The 13,152-nt window shown below is 48.9% G+C and overlaps 1 long non-coding RNA gene across 1 annotated transcript; it reads right to left on the bottom strand.

Annotated features, from left to right (window-relative positions):
- Positions 1–687: 687 nt before the first annotated feature.
- On the bottom strand, positions 688–9,415 carry LOC147827253 (uncharacterized). Its single transcript, XR_015452790.1, has 2 exons — positions 7,488–9,415; positions 688–6,043 (listed from the first exon to the last, which is right to left on the bottom strand). It is a non-coding gene; the product is annotated as an uncharacterized LOC147827253 (long non-coding RNA).
- Positions 9,416–13,152: the final 3,737 nt, after the last annotated feature.

The raw sequence follows: 13,152 nt of genomic DNA, 5'->3' as shown, positions 1-13,152 counted from the left end.
TATCCAGAGGCAAAACAAAGTTACGTTTCCACATGCCATAGCTGGCTTGCAGGCAAGAAGGCTAGGCCTTACAGCCCTAATGATAATTTAATTATAAAATGATTTTCCCCCCAAAATTATGTAGAATGGCTTTCAATACCACAATGTCTTTAATTATCACAGTAACATTATGGGGCATTGTACTGATGACAACACTGATGTTCAGAGAAGCTCATGGATTCACGAAGCACTGTTCCTTGAGCACCTACTGTGTGCCAGGTGCTGTTCAATGTGGTAGAGATACAGCATGGATGAAACAGAATCCCAGCCCTGATGGAGCTGAGGGTAACAAGGCAGTAGACAACATAAAGAAGTAAAATACAGTATATGTCAGGTAGTGCTGAGTTCCTAGAGACAAAGGAAGCAGAGCAGGAGCTTGGAGATCAAGGGGAAGCTGTAGTTTGGTTCAAGGTGATCAGGGATGATCTCATAGAGAAGACGACCATGGAGCAAAGATGAGGAGCTGGGGGAGAGGGCCTTGTGAATAACTCTTTCAGAAACTGGCCTGGCATTCATTACTAGGAACTGACAGAGTGGGCACTGGAGTCAAGTTTGGCTCTAAAGCCAGTGGTCTTCTTTTAACAACCTCTTTTTCTGTTCCTCCTGTTGTGCCCAGATCGCGATGTCCCAAAGACCACCAGGAGACCGTTTCCGATGTAAGCACACGAGGGTCGTTTATTCAAGCTTAAGCAGGGACTCTCAATTGTCACCGACGCAGCGGATCGAGATTGAGAGCCCCGAGCCTCGAGACTAGCAGGGTTTTTATTGAATATACATCAAGCTTTGGTTGTTAGTAGCCAGGTGATTGGTTAATGCTAAATACATATGAAGTGTAGGGTTTTGATTGGTTAGGCTCGGGGGGGTTAAGGGGGTTACGTATAGATTTTTGCAAGGGAGAAGGGGGCAAAGGTTAGGGGCCGACTGTCATAAGCTGATGGTTAGCAGGTCCACTGACTAATGGTCACATCTATCTTTTGTGGGCAGTTAGCCATTAACTGTTTACCTTATAGGTAGTGTGTCCGGAATGTCCTTCCTGAGTACACAGATGGCTGGGTAATAAACTTAGGAATTTTGAGTGGATAAGCACAAGTTTGAGAGAACAAAGGAGACAGCTCCAAAATGGAGTCACTCTGAGAGAACAAAGGAGACAGCTCCAAAATGGAGTCACTCTGGCTCCACATTCCCCCCTTCTCAGGGTGCTGTAGAGGGCCAATCATGGGCCTCTGGGGGTTAATTCTGTCAAATCAATAGGTATTGGCTGGTATTGGGACCTGAGTACCATTAACTGAACAGCGTTAATTCGCTTTTTAATGAACGAAACTAGTCTATTAAGTATGCAAGGTCCAAAGGTTAATAGTAGCAACACGATAAGCAAGGGGCCTAACAGGGTAGAAATTAGGGTAGTGAGCCAAGGGGAAGAATTAAACCAAGATTCGAACCAGGTTTGAGATTGTTCTCTTTCTTGTTTACGTTTGGCGATGCCTTCTCTAACTTTAGCCATGGATTCTTTGACTACTCCTGAATGATCTATATAGAAACAGCATTCTTCACCTAGTGCAACACAGAGTCCTCCTTGTTGAAGGAAAATTAAGTCCAGCCCCCTTCGGTTTTGGAGGACTACCTCTGCTAGTGAAGTTAAAGACTCTTGGAGGTGGGAGATGGAGCTTTCTAGCCTTTCAATATCTATATCTATGGCTGTCCTTAAGTCATTATAATATTTATTGTGTATTAGTAGCGATGAAACTCCCGTTCCTGTCCCAGCTAGTCCTAATCCTAAGAGAACGGTCAAAGTAATGGCCGTTACAGGTTCTCGCTTAACTCTGACCTGGGTTTCAGCCAGGCGGCTGGGGATGTCTTTTTCTGAGTGATATAACAACCGGGGGACTAATTGTACAAGTACACAGAAATCTCTTGTTTGTTTTATCACTAGCCCATGTACACAAGGGGTAAGTCCAGAGGAACAGGCCCACCATCCATCATAAGGGGGAATGAGATATTTAGGCCTAGGTCTAAGGACGGTTTTGTTACAAAGGTGTTGGTGGGAGGCCGGGACACTGCCGACACAAGTTCCTTGCCCAGTTACTGATTGTAGGGTCAGCCTAGCTGTCCCTTTTTGTTGCCATCTACATTGAGTCGGGCTGTCTGACTTAGTGAAATTGTCTAGATAAGCTACTGCTTCATAGTATGGGGGCTTAGTATCATAACATAGCCAGCAGGACTGAGTGAGGTCTGGCCTAGATGCATTTAGGGCTTTAAAGGTGTGAACCATCAGTTCCCAGAGGGGGTCCTGGTCCCGGTTATGATCGACTTTATCAATCTGGGTGATCATTTGAATCAAGGGCGGGGATGTGGGAGCGGAGGTTAAGTCTGATGGCCGTACGGAGGCGTTTGGTTTTGGTGACATAGGCGAGCTTTTTGGGGGAGGGGGCTTAATAGGTCTGAAAGGGGCTATTGGAGCTAGCGCCAAGTTTGGCCCTATCAATTGGGGAGACCCTATGGTGAGCGGCTCTGCCTTCAGTTTTATAGTGAATAACAACCCGGTATCATAACCATCTTGATATAGACGGAGTCCCCAAGTCTGGCCTGTTTCCCATTTAGTGTACCTTTTACCTGAATCCGTGAATGAAAGTCTGACCGGGTTACAGAGGAACCCGGTACAGGGGCCACTAAGAACTAAGAAATTACCACCCTTTTGATTTGTCTGCAGGCCAGGGGGCCCAGGGACTCTTTTTAAAGAAATGAAATCGTCCTTGACAGGCAGGGCCCAGGAGACGGTGCCCGTGGACTCACATCCCCATTTGGCACAATAGAACTGGTCAGGTCCCCCGCACTTGTTTATCTGAGACTGTGTGCGCCTTTCTCCCGGACAAACATAAAAGGGGGTGCTTTGTAGGATGTTTCTATCAAGAGAATGGCTACACCCAGGGTCAAGTCTAGGAGGGGCCATAGGTACTGGAGCCATGGGCAGGGATGTTCTATTAGTATTACATTGGCCTATGCCTTTTTTACATATTGGCTCTCCTCTAGGCCCGATTTTCCAGTTTCCAGTGTTCCAAGTCCCTGTGGCGAGCGAACACAGGTCAAAGTCTAGGTCTGGCCACCAGGTAAGTGGTGGAGCCACTTCAGATGAACTATTAACAATGTTGCCCGTAGACGTACTAATGATCATCCAGGTTAAATTTAAGGGAGCATATGGGTTTTGTCCTCCTAGTGTCGGTGTCAAAAGTACAGTTACCATAATCACGATCGTCGACGACGTAGCTTGAGTTTGAGGGGACTGTCTTGGTCTCTGGACACCTGCCATGATGGAACGAAGTCTTCTAGGACAGTGTGAGGATCTGCAGGGCGAACGTGGGTGTAGCGTACCCACGAAGCAATCCCGTCGACCTTGAGAGCAGTGGGCGTGGTCAGGACTGTGACGTAGGGTCCTTTCCAACGGGGCTCAAGGTCTTTCTGCCGGTGTCTCCGAACGAAGACCCAGTCTCCAGGTCGGTAGCGATGGGGCTCAGGAGGTGGTCCGGTCTGGTATAAGGCTTCTAACTTAGGCCAGATGTCTTCGTGTACACTTTGGAGGCTTTTTAAAGAAAGTAACAACTTTTGGTCATCAAATTCAACAAGTACATTTGAGTGAAGGTTGGGGATAATGGGAGGGGGAATTCCAAACATGATTTCAAAGGGGGTCAACCCCATTTTATAGGGTGAATTGCGCACCCTATAAAGGGCGAAGGGAAGGAGAGTCACCCAGTCACCGCCAGTCTCTAAGGTTAATTTAGTTAAGGTCTCTTTTAAGGTTCTATTCATCCTTTCTACCTGTCCTGAGCTTTGGGGTCTGTATGCACAATGTAATTTCCAATCTGTCCCCAACACCTGTGCTAGGGTTTGACTCACCTTGGAAATGAAGGCGGGTCCATTATCTGATCCTAGCATTACTGGAAAACCGTACCTTGGCAGGATGTCTTCTAGCAGCTTTTTAGTCACACTCTGCGCTGTCTCATGTTTGGTAGGAAACGCTTCTATCCATCCTGAAAAAGTATCTACGAAAACTAACAAGTATTTATAACCGTACTTTCCAGGTTTTACCTCGGTGAAGTCCAATTCCCAATAGGCTCCAGGTCGGTTTCCCCTCAGCCTATTTCCTGGGTTGGCCCTATTGTGGGTGGCATTTGTCAATTGACAGGCTTTGCAGGTAGCAACAATATGTTCAATTGTAGAATTAGCATCACGGATCTTAATTCCAGCATGTCTCAGGAGATCTTGCATTTTCCGAGTGCCCATGTGGGTGGTCCGGTGTATCTTGGAGAGAACTTGTTCTCCCAGTGTCTTAGGCAGGATGACTTTACAATCAGAAGATTTCCACCACCCGTTGAGGCACTGGGGCGTAGGTAATTGTTTTATCCAATTTAAGTCCTTTTCAGTGTACTGGGGCTTTTCTGGGAGGGCTGCACTTCCCGGATCGGGCAGCTGAGTGGCCAGTGTCAGATCAACCTTTAAAGCTATTTTTCGGGCCGTCTGGTCAGCTAGATTATTTCCTCTGGCAATTGGAGTGTCGCCCTTCTGGTGTCCTGGGCAATGGATAATGGCTAATTTTTTCGGTAGCCAGAGGGCTGTTAAGAGGGCAAGGATCTCTTCTTTGTTTTTAATAGTCTTTCCTTCAGCTGTCAAGAGTCCCCTTTCTTTGTAGATGGCCCCATGGACGTGCGCAGTGGCAAAGGCATACCGGCTATCTGTGTATACATTTAACTTTAGGCCCCGTCCTAAAGTTAATGCCTTGGTCAGGGCTATGAGCTCTGCCCGTTGTGCTGAGGTCCCGGTGGGCAATGGTTCTGCCCAAATGACCTCAGTTTCTGTCACCACAGCTGCCCCAGCATACCTGTGGCCCTCACGAACAAAGCTGCTCCCATCAGTGTACCAGGTGTTGTCTGCGTCTGGCCATGGTTGGTCACTCAGATCTGCTCGAATTCCGTGTACCTGGGCCAGGATGTCTGTGCAGTCGTGAAGCGGAGCCTCTAAGTTCGGGTCTGGCAACAGTGTGGCTGGGTTTAAAGCAGCCGGGGCCTGAAAGACAACTCGGGTTGGATTTAGGAGTAAGCTCTGGTAGTGGGTCAGGCGAGCATTACTGAGCCATCGATCCGGAGGCTGTTTTAGGACTCCCTCAATGGCGTGAGGGGTGGTCACGTACAGTTCTTGGCCTAATGTCAACTTGTCAGCGTCTTTGACCATTAGAGCTACTGCTGCAATCATTCTTAGGCACGGGGGCCATCCTGACGCAACTGGATCAAGTCTTTTTGATAAGTACGCCACTGGGCGGCGCCATGGCCCTAGATACTGGATCAGGACGCCCTTAGCGACTCCTTTGTTTTCATCAATGTAAAGGTGGAATGGCTTAGTAATATCAGGCAAGCCCAAGGCTGGTGCCGTCAGCAAGGCTGTTTTAATTTGATCGAAAGATTTTTGTAGCTTTTCCGTCCATTGAAAAGCCTGACTGTCTCTAGTTACCTCGTAGAGGGGCTTTGCGAGCTCTGCGAACCCTGGTATCCATAGGCGGCAGAAGCCCGCCGATCCCAAGAATTCTCTGACTTTTCGAGGGGAATCTGGTGTGGGTATCTTAAGAACTGTCTCTTTCCTAGCATCCGACAGCCATCTCTGCCCTTCTCTAAGCACGTACCCCAGGTAGCTTACCTCGGGTTTGCAGATCTGGGCCTTTTTAGCGGACACCCGATACCCCAGCTCTCCTATGACCATCAAGAGTCTCTTGGTTCCATTTAAGCAGTCTTCCTGTGTCTCAGCTGCCACAAGAAGGTCATCTACATATTGTAACAGAGTTAGTTGGGGGTTCTGGAGGCGAAACTCACCCAGGTCTTCATGTAGGGCCTCGTCGAAGATGGTGGGAGAGTTTTTGAATCCTTGAGGTAATCGGGTCCACGTCAGCTGTCCGTTGATGCCTTGCTCTGGATCACTCCATTCAAACGCAAAGATGTTTTGGCTTTTAGGTGCCAGTGGAAGGCTAAAAAAAGCATCTTTGAGATCTAAGACTGTGTACCAGCGATGGCTCGGGGGAAGAGAACTCAATAGGGTGTATGGATTAGGCACTGTGGGGTGAATGTCCATAACCCTCTTGTTTACCTCCCGGAGGTCCTGCACTGGCCGATAGTCATTAGAATGAGGTTTTCGTACTGGCAACAAGGGGGTGTTCCAGGCCGATTGGCAAGGTCTGAGAATCCCCTGAGCAAGTAACCTCCTGATGTGTGGAGTTATTCCTTTCTGGGCCTCCAGGGGCATAGGATATTGGCGAACTCGTACCGGATCTGCTCCAGGTTTTATTTCTATAAACACCGGTGCCCTGTGTATAGCTAGCCCCATGCCTCCAGTTTCCGCCCATGCTTGTGGGAACATGGAGAGCCATTGTTCCATATCAGGATCAGGAGGGGCCCTCTTTTGATGTAGTAGATATTCATCTTCCAGGTTTATGGTTAGTACCTGAATGGGCCTTCCCTCTTGATTAAGGACTTTTGTGCCCCCGGGTTGGAAATGAATTTGAGCCCCTAATTTAGTAAGTAAGTCTCTTCCCAATAAGGGGTAGGGGCAGTCTGGTATAACCATAAATGAGTGGGTTACTTGGCCCACTCCCAAGTCTACTGTTCTTTGGGTTGTCCATGAATACTTTTTCATGCCTGTAGCTCCTTGAACCCAGGAGGTTTTATCAGAAATATGGCCACACGGTTTGAGTAGGACTGAATGTTGAGCCCCTGTATCCACCAGGAACTCAATAGGTCTCCCCTCCACTTTTAGGGTTACCCTGGGCTCGGGGAGGGGTGTCGAACCCCGTCCCCCCTAATCATTTAATTCATCCGCAGCCAGAATAGGGGTCTTGGGGCGTCCTTCTCGCTGTTTCTTTTTAGGACAGTCCCTGGCCCAGTGTCCGTATTCTTTGCAATAAGCACATTGATTTTTCCCCAACTGGGGGCGCTCTCTGCGTCTCTCTTTGTTTTCTCCTTCCATCACAATCTTTTTTAGTCTACGTTCACATTCTTTCTGCTCTCCCGCAGTGGTAGCCAGAAGGATCCGAGCTAAGTTTCGGGTCTGGCGGTCATCAGCTTTTTCTCGTTTCTCCTCTGCGGTTTCTCTATTGTTATACACTTTCTCTGCCACTGCCACTAAGTCCTGAATACTCTTTTCTCCTAACCTATCTACTTTCTGTAACTTTCTCTTAATGTCTGGTGCCGCCTGGTTGACAAAATGTATTATTACAGCTGCCTTTGTCTCAACTGCTTCTGGGTCCATAGGAGTGTACCTACGAAAAGCTTCCTGAATTCTTTCTAGGAAAGCAGCAGGGCTTTCATCTAACTTTTGTTGTACATCCCCTACCTTAGCCAAATTTGTAGGCTTCCTCGCCGCTGCTCTGAGACCTCTTAATAAAGTCTGGCGATAGACTCGAAGTCTCTCCTTACCTTCTGCCGTATTGAAGTCCCAGTTAGGTCGGGACAGAGGAAAAGAAGTGTTGATGGTGTCTGCATTGGTGGTGGGCTGACCACTGTCACCAGGAACCAATTTTCTGGCCTCATTCTGGATTCTCTCTCGTTCCTCAGTGGTGAACAGAACCTGCAGAAGCTGTTGACAGTCATCCCAAGTGGGCTGATGGGTAAACAAAACAGTTTCTAACAGGTTAATCAAATCTCTAGGGTTATCAGAGAAATTGGCATGTTGTCGGCGCCAATTATAAAGATCACTGGTAGCAAAGGGCCAGTAATGATGAGGCTGGTTTCCATGTTCATCAGGGGGCCCTATTGCTCGCAGCGGGCAGACAGTTGAATCTGCCGGTCCTGCCGGCGAGGCGGCGCGCCGGTGACGAGTATTTTGGGCGGGACCATTACGGTTGTCGGCGGCGCCCGGGGCGGGTTCCCCAGCCCCGGCTGGGACTGGGTCACCTCCTCCAGCCTGCTGTGGCGGAAGAGAGGGGAGAGAGTAAGGGGGAGGAAATATAAGATCTTCCTCGGTCCCTCCCTGGAGGACAGGGTAAAGTGGCGCGGTTGGCTTGGTTTCGGGTTGTTTTTCATCCGCGCGCTTTTTAGGAGCCTTTTCTTTGGCCGTCAGGATTAACTCCGGTTGCTGCTGCTGTGAAGGCAAAAAGAGCTTAATCTATGGGGGCGGGTTAGAAACCAGAAATTCCCAAACGGCTATGTAGGGTATCTGATCGGGGGGGAGGATGGCTTTACGAACTCTGCGAATTATCTGCAAATCAAAAGTTCCCTCGGGGGGCCATCCTACCCCGAGGGAGGGCCACTCTGAGCCACAGAGGGTGATGAACTTAGTCTTCTTAATTTTTAAACTTAAGTTATGAGCGCTCTCCCTAACTTCTTTGAAATGGTCTGTTACAAGGGAAAGAGGGGTAGTCACAGTCTGTCCCATCGTCTCGGTCCAAGTCAGCACAAACAGACACACAAACGCAACAGAGAAGCACAAGGTGAGACAAAACCGTCCTCCGCGCGATCGGAGGCAATGCAAATGGGACGACGGCCTCCTGCCGTGCCGCGGGAGCGACCCGCACCGTCCCTCCAGGAGTCTCACTGACCCGTACTCTTGGGGCACTCCGTCCCCACCAGTGGAATCCGGAACGTCTTCCAGGATTCCGGGTCGGCGGCCCTTGCAGCGCGTCCGCCTAGACCGTCTGCCGACCTTCCCAGAAAATAGGCCCAGACTTTACAAGCACAAAGAAAACACTCACCAGCCGGCGTTGACCCTCCGGTACGGGAGTCCTGAAGGTCTTGGGATCCCGGACGAGCCCCCAAATGTTGTGCCCAGATCGCGATGTCCCAAAGACCACCAGGAGACCGTTTCCGATGTAAGCACACGAGGGTCGTTTATTCAAGCTTAAGCAGGGACTCTCAATTGTCACCGACGCAGCGGATCGAGATTGAGAGCCCCGAGCCTCGAGACTAGCAGGGTTTTTATTGAATATACATCAAGCTTTGGTTGTTAGTAGCCAGGTGATTGGTTAATGCTAAATACATATGAAGTGTAGGGTTTTGATTGGTTAGGCTCGGGGGGGTTAAGGGGGTTACGTATAGATTTTTGCAAGGGAGAAGGGGGCAAAGGTTAGGGGCCGACTGTCATAAGCTGATGGTTAGCAGGTCCACTGACTAATGGTCACATCTATCTTTTGTGGGCAGTTAGCCATTAACTGTTTACCTTATAGGTAGTGTGTCCGGAATGTCCTTCCTGAGTACACAGATGGCTGGGTAATAAACTTAGGAATTTTGAGTGGATAAGCACAAGTTTGAGAGAACAAAGGAGACAGCTCCAAAATGGAGTCACTCTGAGAGAACAAAGGAGACAGCTCCAAAATGGAGTCACTCTGGCTCCACACTCCCTCCCACCCTTCTTCCGTCTTCCTCTTCTTTCCTTTCATATGCTGGGAATCAAATCCCAGGCTTCAGGCATGCTAGGCAATCACTCTACCACTGAGCTCCAGCCCAAGCCTTCTGGGTAAGAAACCATGCCACTGTCCTACAAGCGAGCTCTGTGTGTGTGTGTGTGTGTGTGTGTGTGTGTGTGTGTGTGCATGTACACACTCCAGGCATACATGTACATGTGTGTGTCTATGTATGTGCATGCAAACATGTTGTGTAGAAATGTATTATAATTCCCTGGGCTGATTCTGCGAAGACTCCAGCTTTCTCTAATGATGCCTTCTAAGGTTAGAGGGTTCACATTGTTGGTTCTCATGGAAACTTGGCAACATGTCTAGTCACCCCACCTCAGCCCTGCACCACATTCCAGTGGCTTATTTGTGTATCTTGGAGCCCTGCCATGGCTGGGCCAGGGACAGGTTGCCATGGTGATCTCTCCGCTCTCTCCAGATAACTTTGTAAGGATGCTGCCCTTGGGCCTGGAATAGTTTTCCCCGGCTTGCAGCCCGCAGGAGGATGACCTCTGACATGGTGAATGGAGTTGGGGAACTCACTCTACTCCGAGTCTTTAAATTTGCATGAACTATATCTTGGGCCAGCAAGACTTCTAGGGAGCATGCTCCAGGGCTCTCCAGCCTTAGGGCTGTGGATGCCTTTGCTTAGATACCAAGAGAGCTTCTTTGAGTTGCTACATTCCAGTTGTTATATTCAGAGCTTGCCATGGAGAGCCTGCTAGAACAGAACATATTTTTTTAAAAGCTCAACCTCATTGTTATGCATACCATAAAACACACTTTTTTTTCTTTTGTACCGGGGATCAAACTCGAGTCCTTGTGCTTGTGAGGCAGGCAGCAGAACCACTGAGCTAAATCCCTGGCCCTAAACACGCTCATTTAAAATGTGTGGCTTGATGAGTTTCCACAATGTGTAATATAGGTCATGGACCACTACCACCAAGATATCTAACATTTTCATTCTGCTCTCCCCAAATTATTTGCACTAATTTATGGTTATTCCTCTCAGCCCCAGTCTGCTCTCTGTCACCATAGAGTACTTTTGTCTTTTCTAGAAGTTCATATAAATGGAACCATCCAGAATGTACACTTTTGTGATGGGCTCCTTTGCTGGTGTAGTGAGAATTGTCCTCTGAACCTGAGCCAAAGTAACTTCATCCTGAAGTGGGCCGTGGTAGCTGTCCAGGGGGCCCCATCAAGTGCCAAGAGGCTGTGTGCCAGACAACAGCACAGCAGGGTCATCCACCATCACCACAGGGCAGTTTTAGTGAGAGTAGTGGAGTTCCTGATAAGGACAGAATGGGAGTGGGGCACACACATTTCCCAAAGACTCATTTTGCTTTTGATCTGGCTTTTGCTGTTTTAATTAGAGCCCTATAAAGCCAGTAGCTGAGCAAAGGGGAATTGGCAACTTCAGTAGTGCTGCAGCTCGGAAGTCACCTAGTGCTCTGTAAGTCACCCCTAATAAACTCATTCAGTCACCATTCACCATTCATTCATTCACTTGAACTAGCTGGACTAGTTCAAGTCATTCTTTGGACTGTTGGAGCTCTCTTAGTTTAAGTTTCCCCAGGAAATTCACAAAACATCTGGTCCTTGAAAAGAGACCCAACAGGTCCAAACTTGAGTCAGGAAAGTATTCCCAGGGGAAATCCAGGGGTAGTGATCCTCCTCTGTGGTATGGGGTGGTGCATCTTCTAACTGAGTCTAGTCTGCCGCATGAGTATGGGAACACCTCAAAAACGCCTTGTGAACTGGGGCATATACAGTAATCCTTGCAGGGAGTCCATGTGGGCTGGGGTTGCAGGAGAGTAGTAGCAGATGCGCATGGCCTGTGCTGTGGGCCATAGGACATGTTCCTGAGGCTGGGGCATTTGCCAGGAGGACATCCTGGAGTCACCACTTGCCTCCAGGTGGGGAGGAGTGGGGACTGTTATGGATTTCTGGGAATCACCATGTGAGTCCATGGATGCCCAGAAATTCCCAAAGATCAGAGGAAACATTGCCATTTGCTAATGAGTGATATGATTTAAAGGGAGATCGCAGCTCCAAAGGGATAGCCCCTCCTCACAGCAGCAACAGCAGCAGTAGGAACAGCAGCAGCAGCAGCAGAGGCTGAGCTCCAAATTCAATCCTGTGCCAGGTGAGTGCAGGAAGAAGACCTGGGATAAAGCGGTGAAAGCGCTGGTGCTGGAAGTGGACAAAGCCAGGAAAGTGGAGAGAGCAGAAGGTCCAGGCCACCAGACTGAGTCAGACTGAGCTCAAGCTGGAGTCCAAAGCCAAGTCAAGATGGGGAACAGTCAGGCCAAAAAACTAGATATCTTGGGAGAAGCGATGCTGAACAGTGCGCAGCCTGCACTGGGTCCTGGTGGGTGGTGAGGCCCGGGTTGGCTCCGTCTCAGGGTGCCAAGGGAGGGGAACAAACCTTCCTGTTGTCTATAAGGAGTTGACAAGAGTCCCTTGGAGCACATCTGGGCTGACTGGTAAATTTACTTTGGATTCCATGGTTTAAGTTCATATTTTTGTCTGACTAGCCTGCTTAAAACATTTCTTGTGATTGGCTTTGGGATGGTTCTTCATTACAGGGTTAGCGTTCTCCTCTTTCTGCTTTCTGCTTGTGCTAAGATAATTTTGCTATTCAAGATTACTTGAAAGTCTATTATTCACCCAGTCCTAATTGGAATGTAAACATCTGTGAGTTAACTCTGAGACTAAAGGGGAAAAACAAATGTACCAGAAGCATTTTGAAATCAAGTGGCTGCGGGGGGTTTATGATGGAAAGGAACCGGTAGGTAGGACAGAGACAGAGATGTAAAAATGTCATAGGCAAGGAAATAGAACAGTACAGGTGGAGAAGACTGGGCTTGTGCAAGGGGCGGACAGCTATTCACTCACCCCGGGAATATACTGATACTGCTTATTACCCTTCCCCCAACACACTAGGGGTGGATGTGCTGCGTGGGGGGGTGGGTGGGGGGAGCCCCCAACCCAGGCACAGCAAAGCAGGAGAATTCACCCAAGGGTATGGATTGTAAAAGCAGTGATATGAGGCTGGCCAAATGGGAGTCAGTGAAGCTGCCTGCTCCCTGACCTCTGGAGGATGGGAAGAAATCACAGCCCCTATCAAGGAACTGGAGAGGACAGCATGGGTGGCAGGCATTCCCATAAGGTATTCTAGCCTTTCCCATGTTCAAATGCATGGGCAGGTGCACAGGTCACCTGGCCAGTAGGGACTAGCAGGTGGGTGACACTGGGTTCATGCCTATGCATGAGGGATGTGACTATCCCTCACCCATGTGGATACTGCCGTGGCCTCTTGCACGTGTTACTCTGTAAATAAGCCTGGGAGAGCAACTATCAGAGATGTTGCTCCACTCAGTGTCACATATAGGTGCCCACAAAGAATTGATGGTGACATGGGTACTCATTTTGGGCATTCATTTCACCAAAATGGTTGTGCAAATTTGGGCTGAGGATGATCAAGTGCAATGATACTTTCTCACTTGCCTTACAGCCCTACAGGTGCTGGTTTGATTGAAAAGAAGAATGGTGGCTAAGAGCAGGCATCCTGTGTGGGTGGGAAAACGTACTCACAGAAGCCACAGGGCCATTGATGAAAACCATAGTGCTAGGAATGGGCTGCCTCCCTATGAGTTGCTGGCCAGGGAGGCTCTGAGCGCCCCCGTACCATA

Source organism: Heterocephalus glaber, unplaced genomic scaffold (genome assembly GCF_053883595.1).
Source record: "Heterocephalus glaber isolate CG9 unplaced genomic scaffold, H.glaber_assembly_v1.0 deba00001452, whole genome shotgun sequence".
Taxonomy (NCBI): Eukaryota; Metazoa; Chordata; class Mammalia; order Rodentia; family Bathyergidae; genus Heterocephalus; species Heterocephalus glaber.
This window is presented reverse-complemented; position numbering and strand designations above follow the sequence as displayed.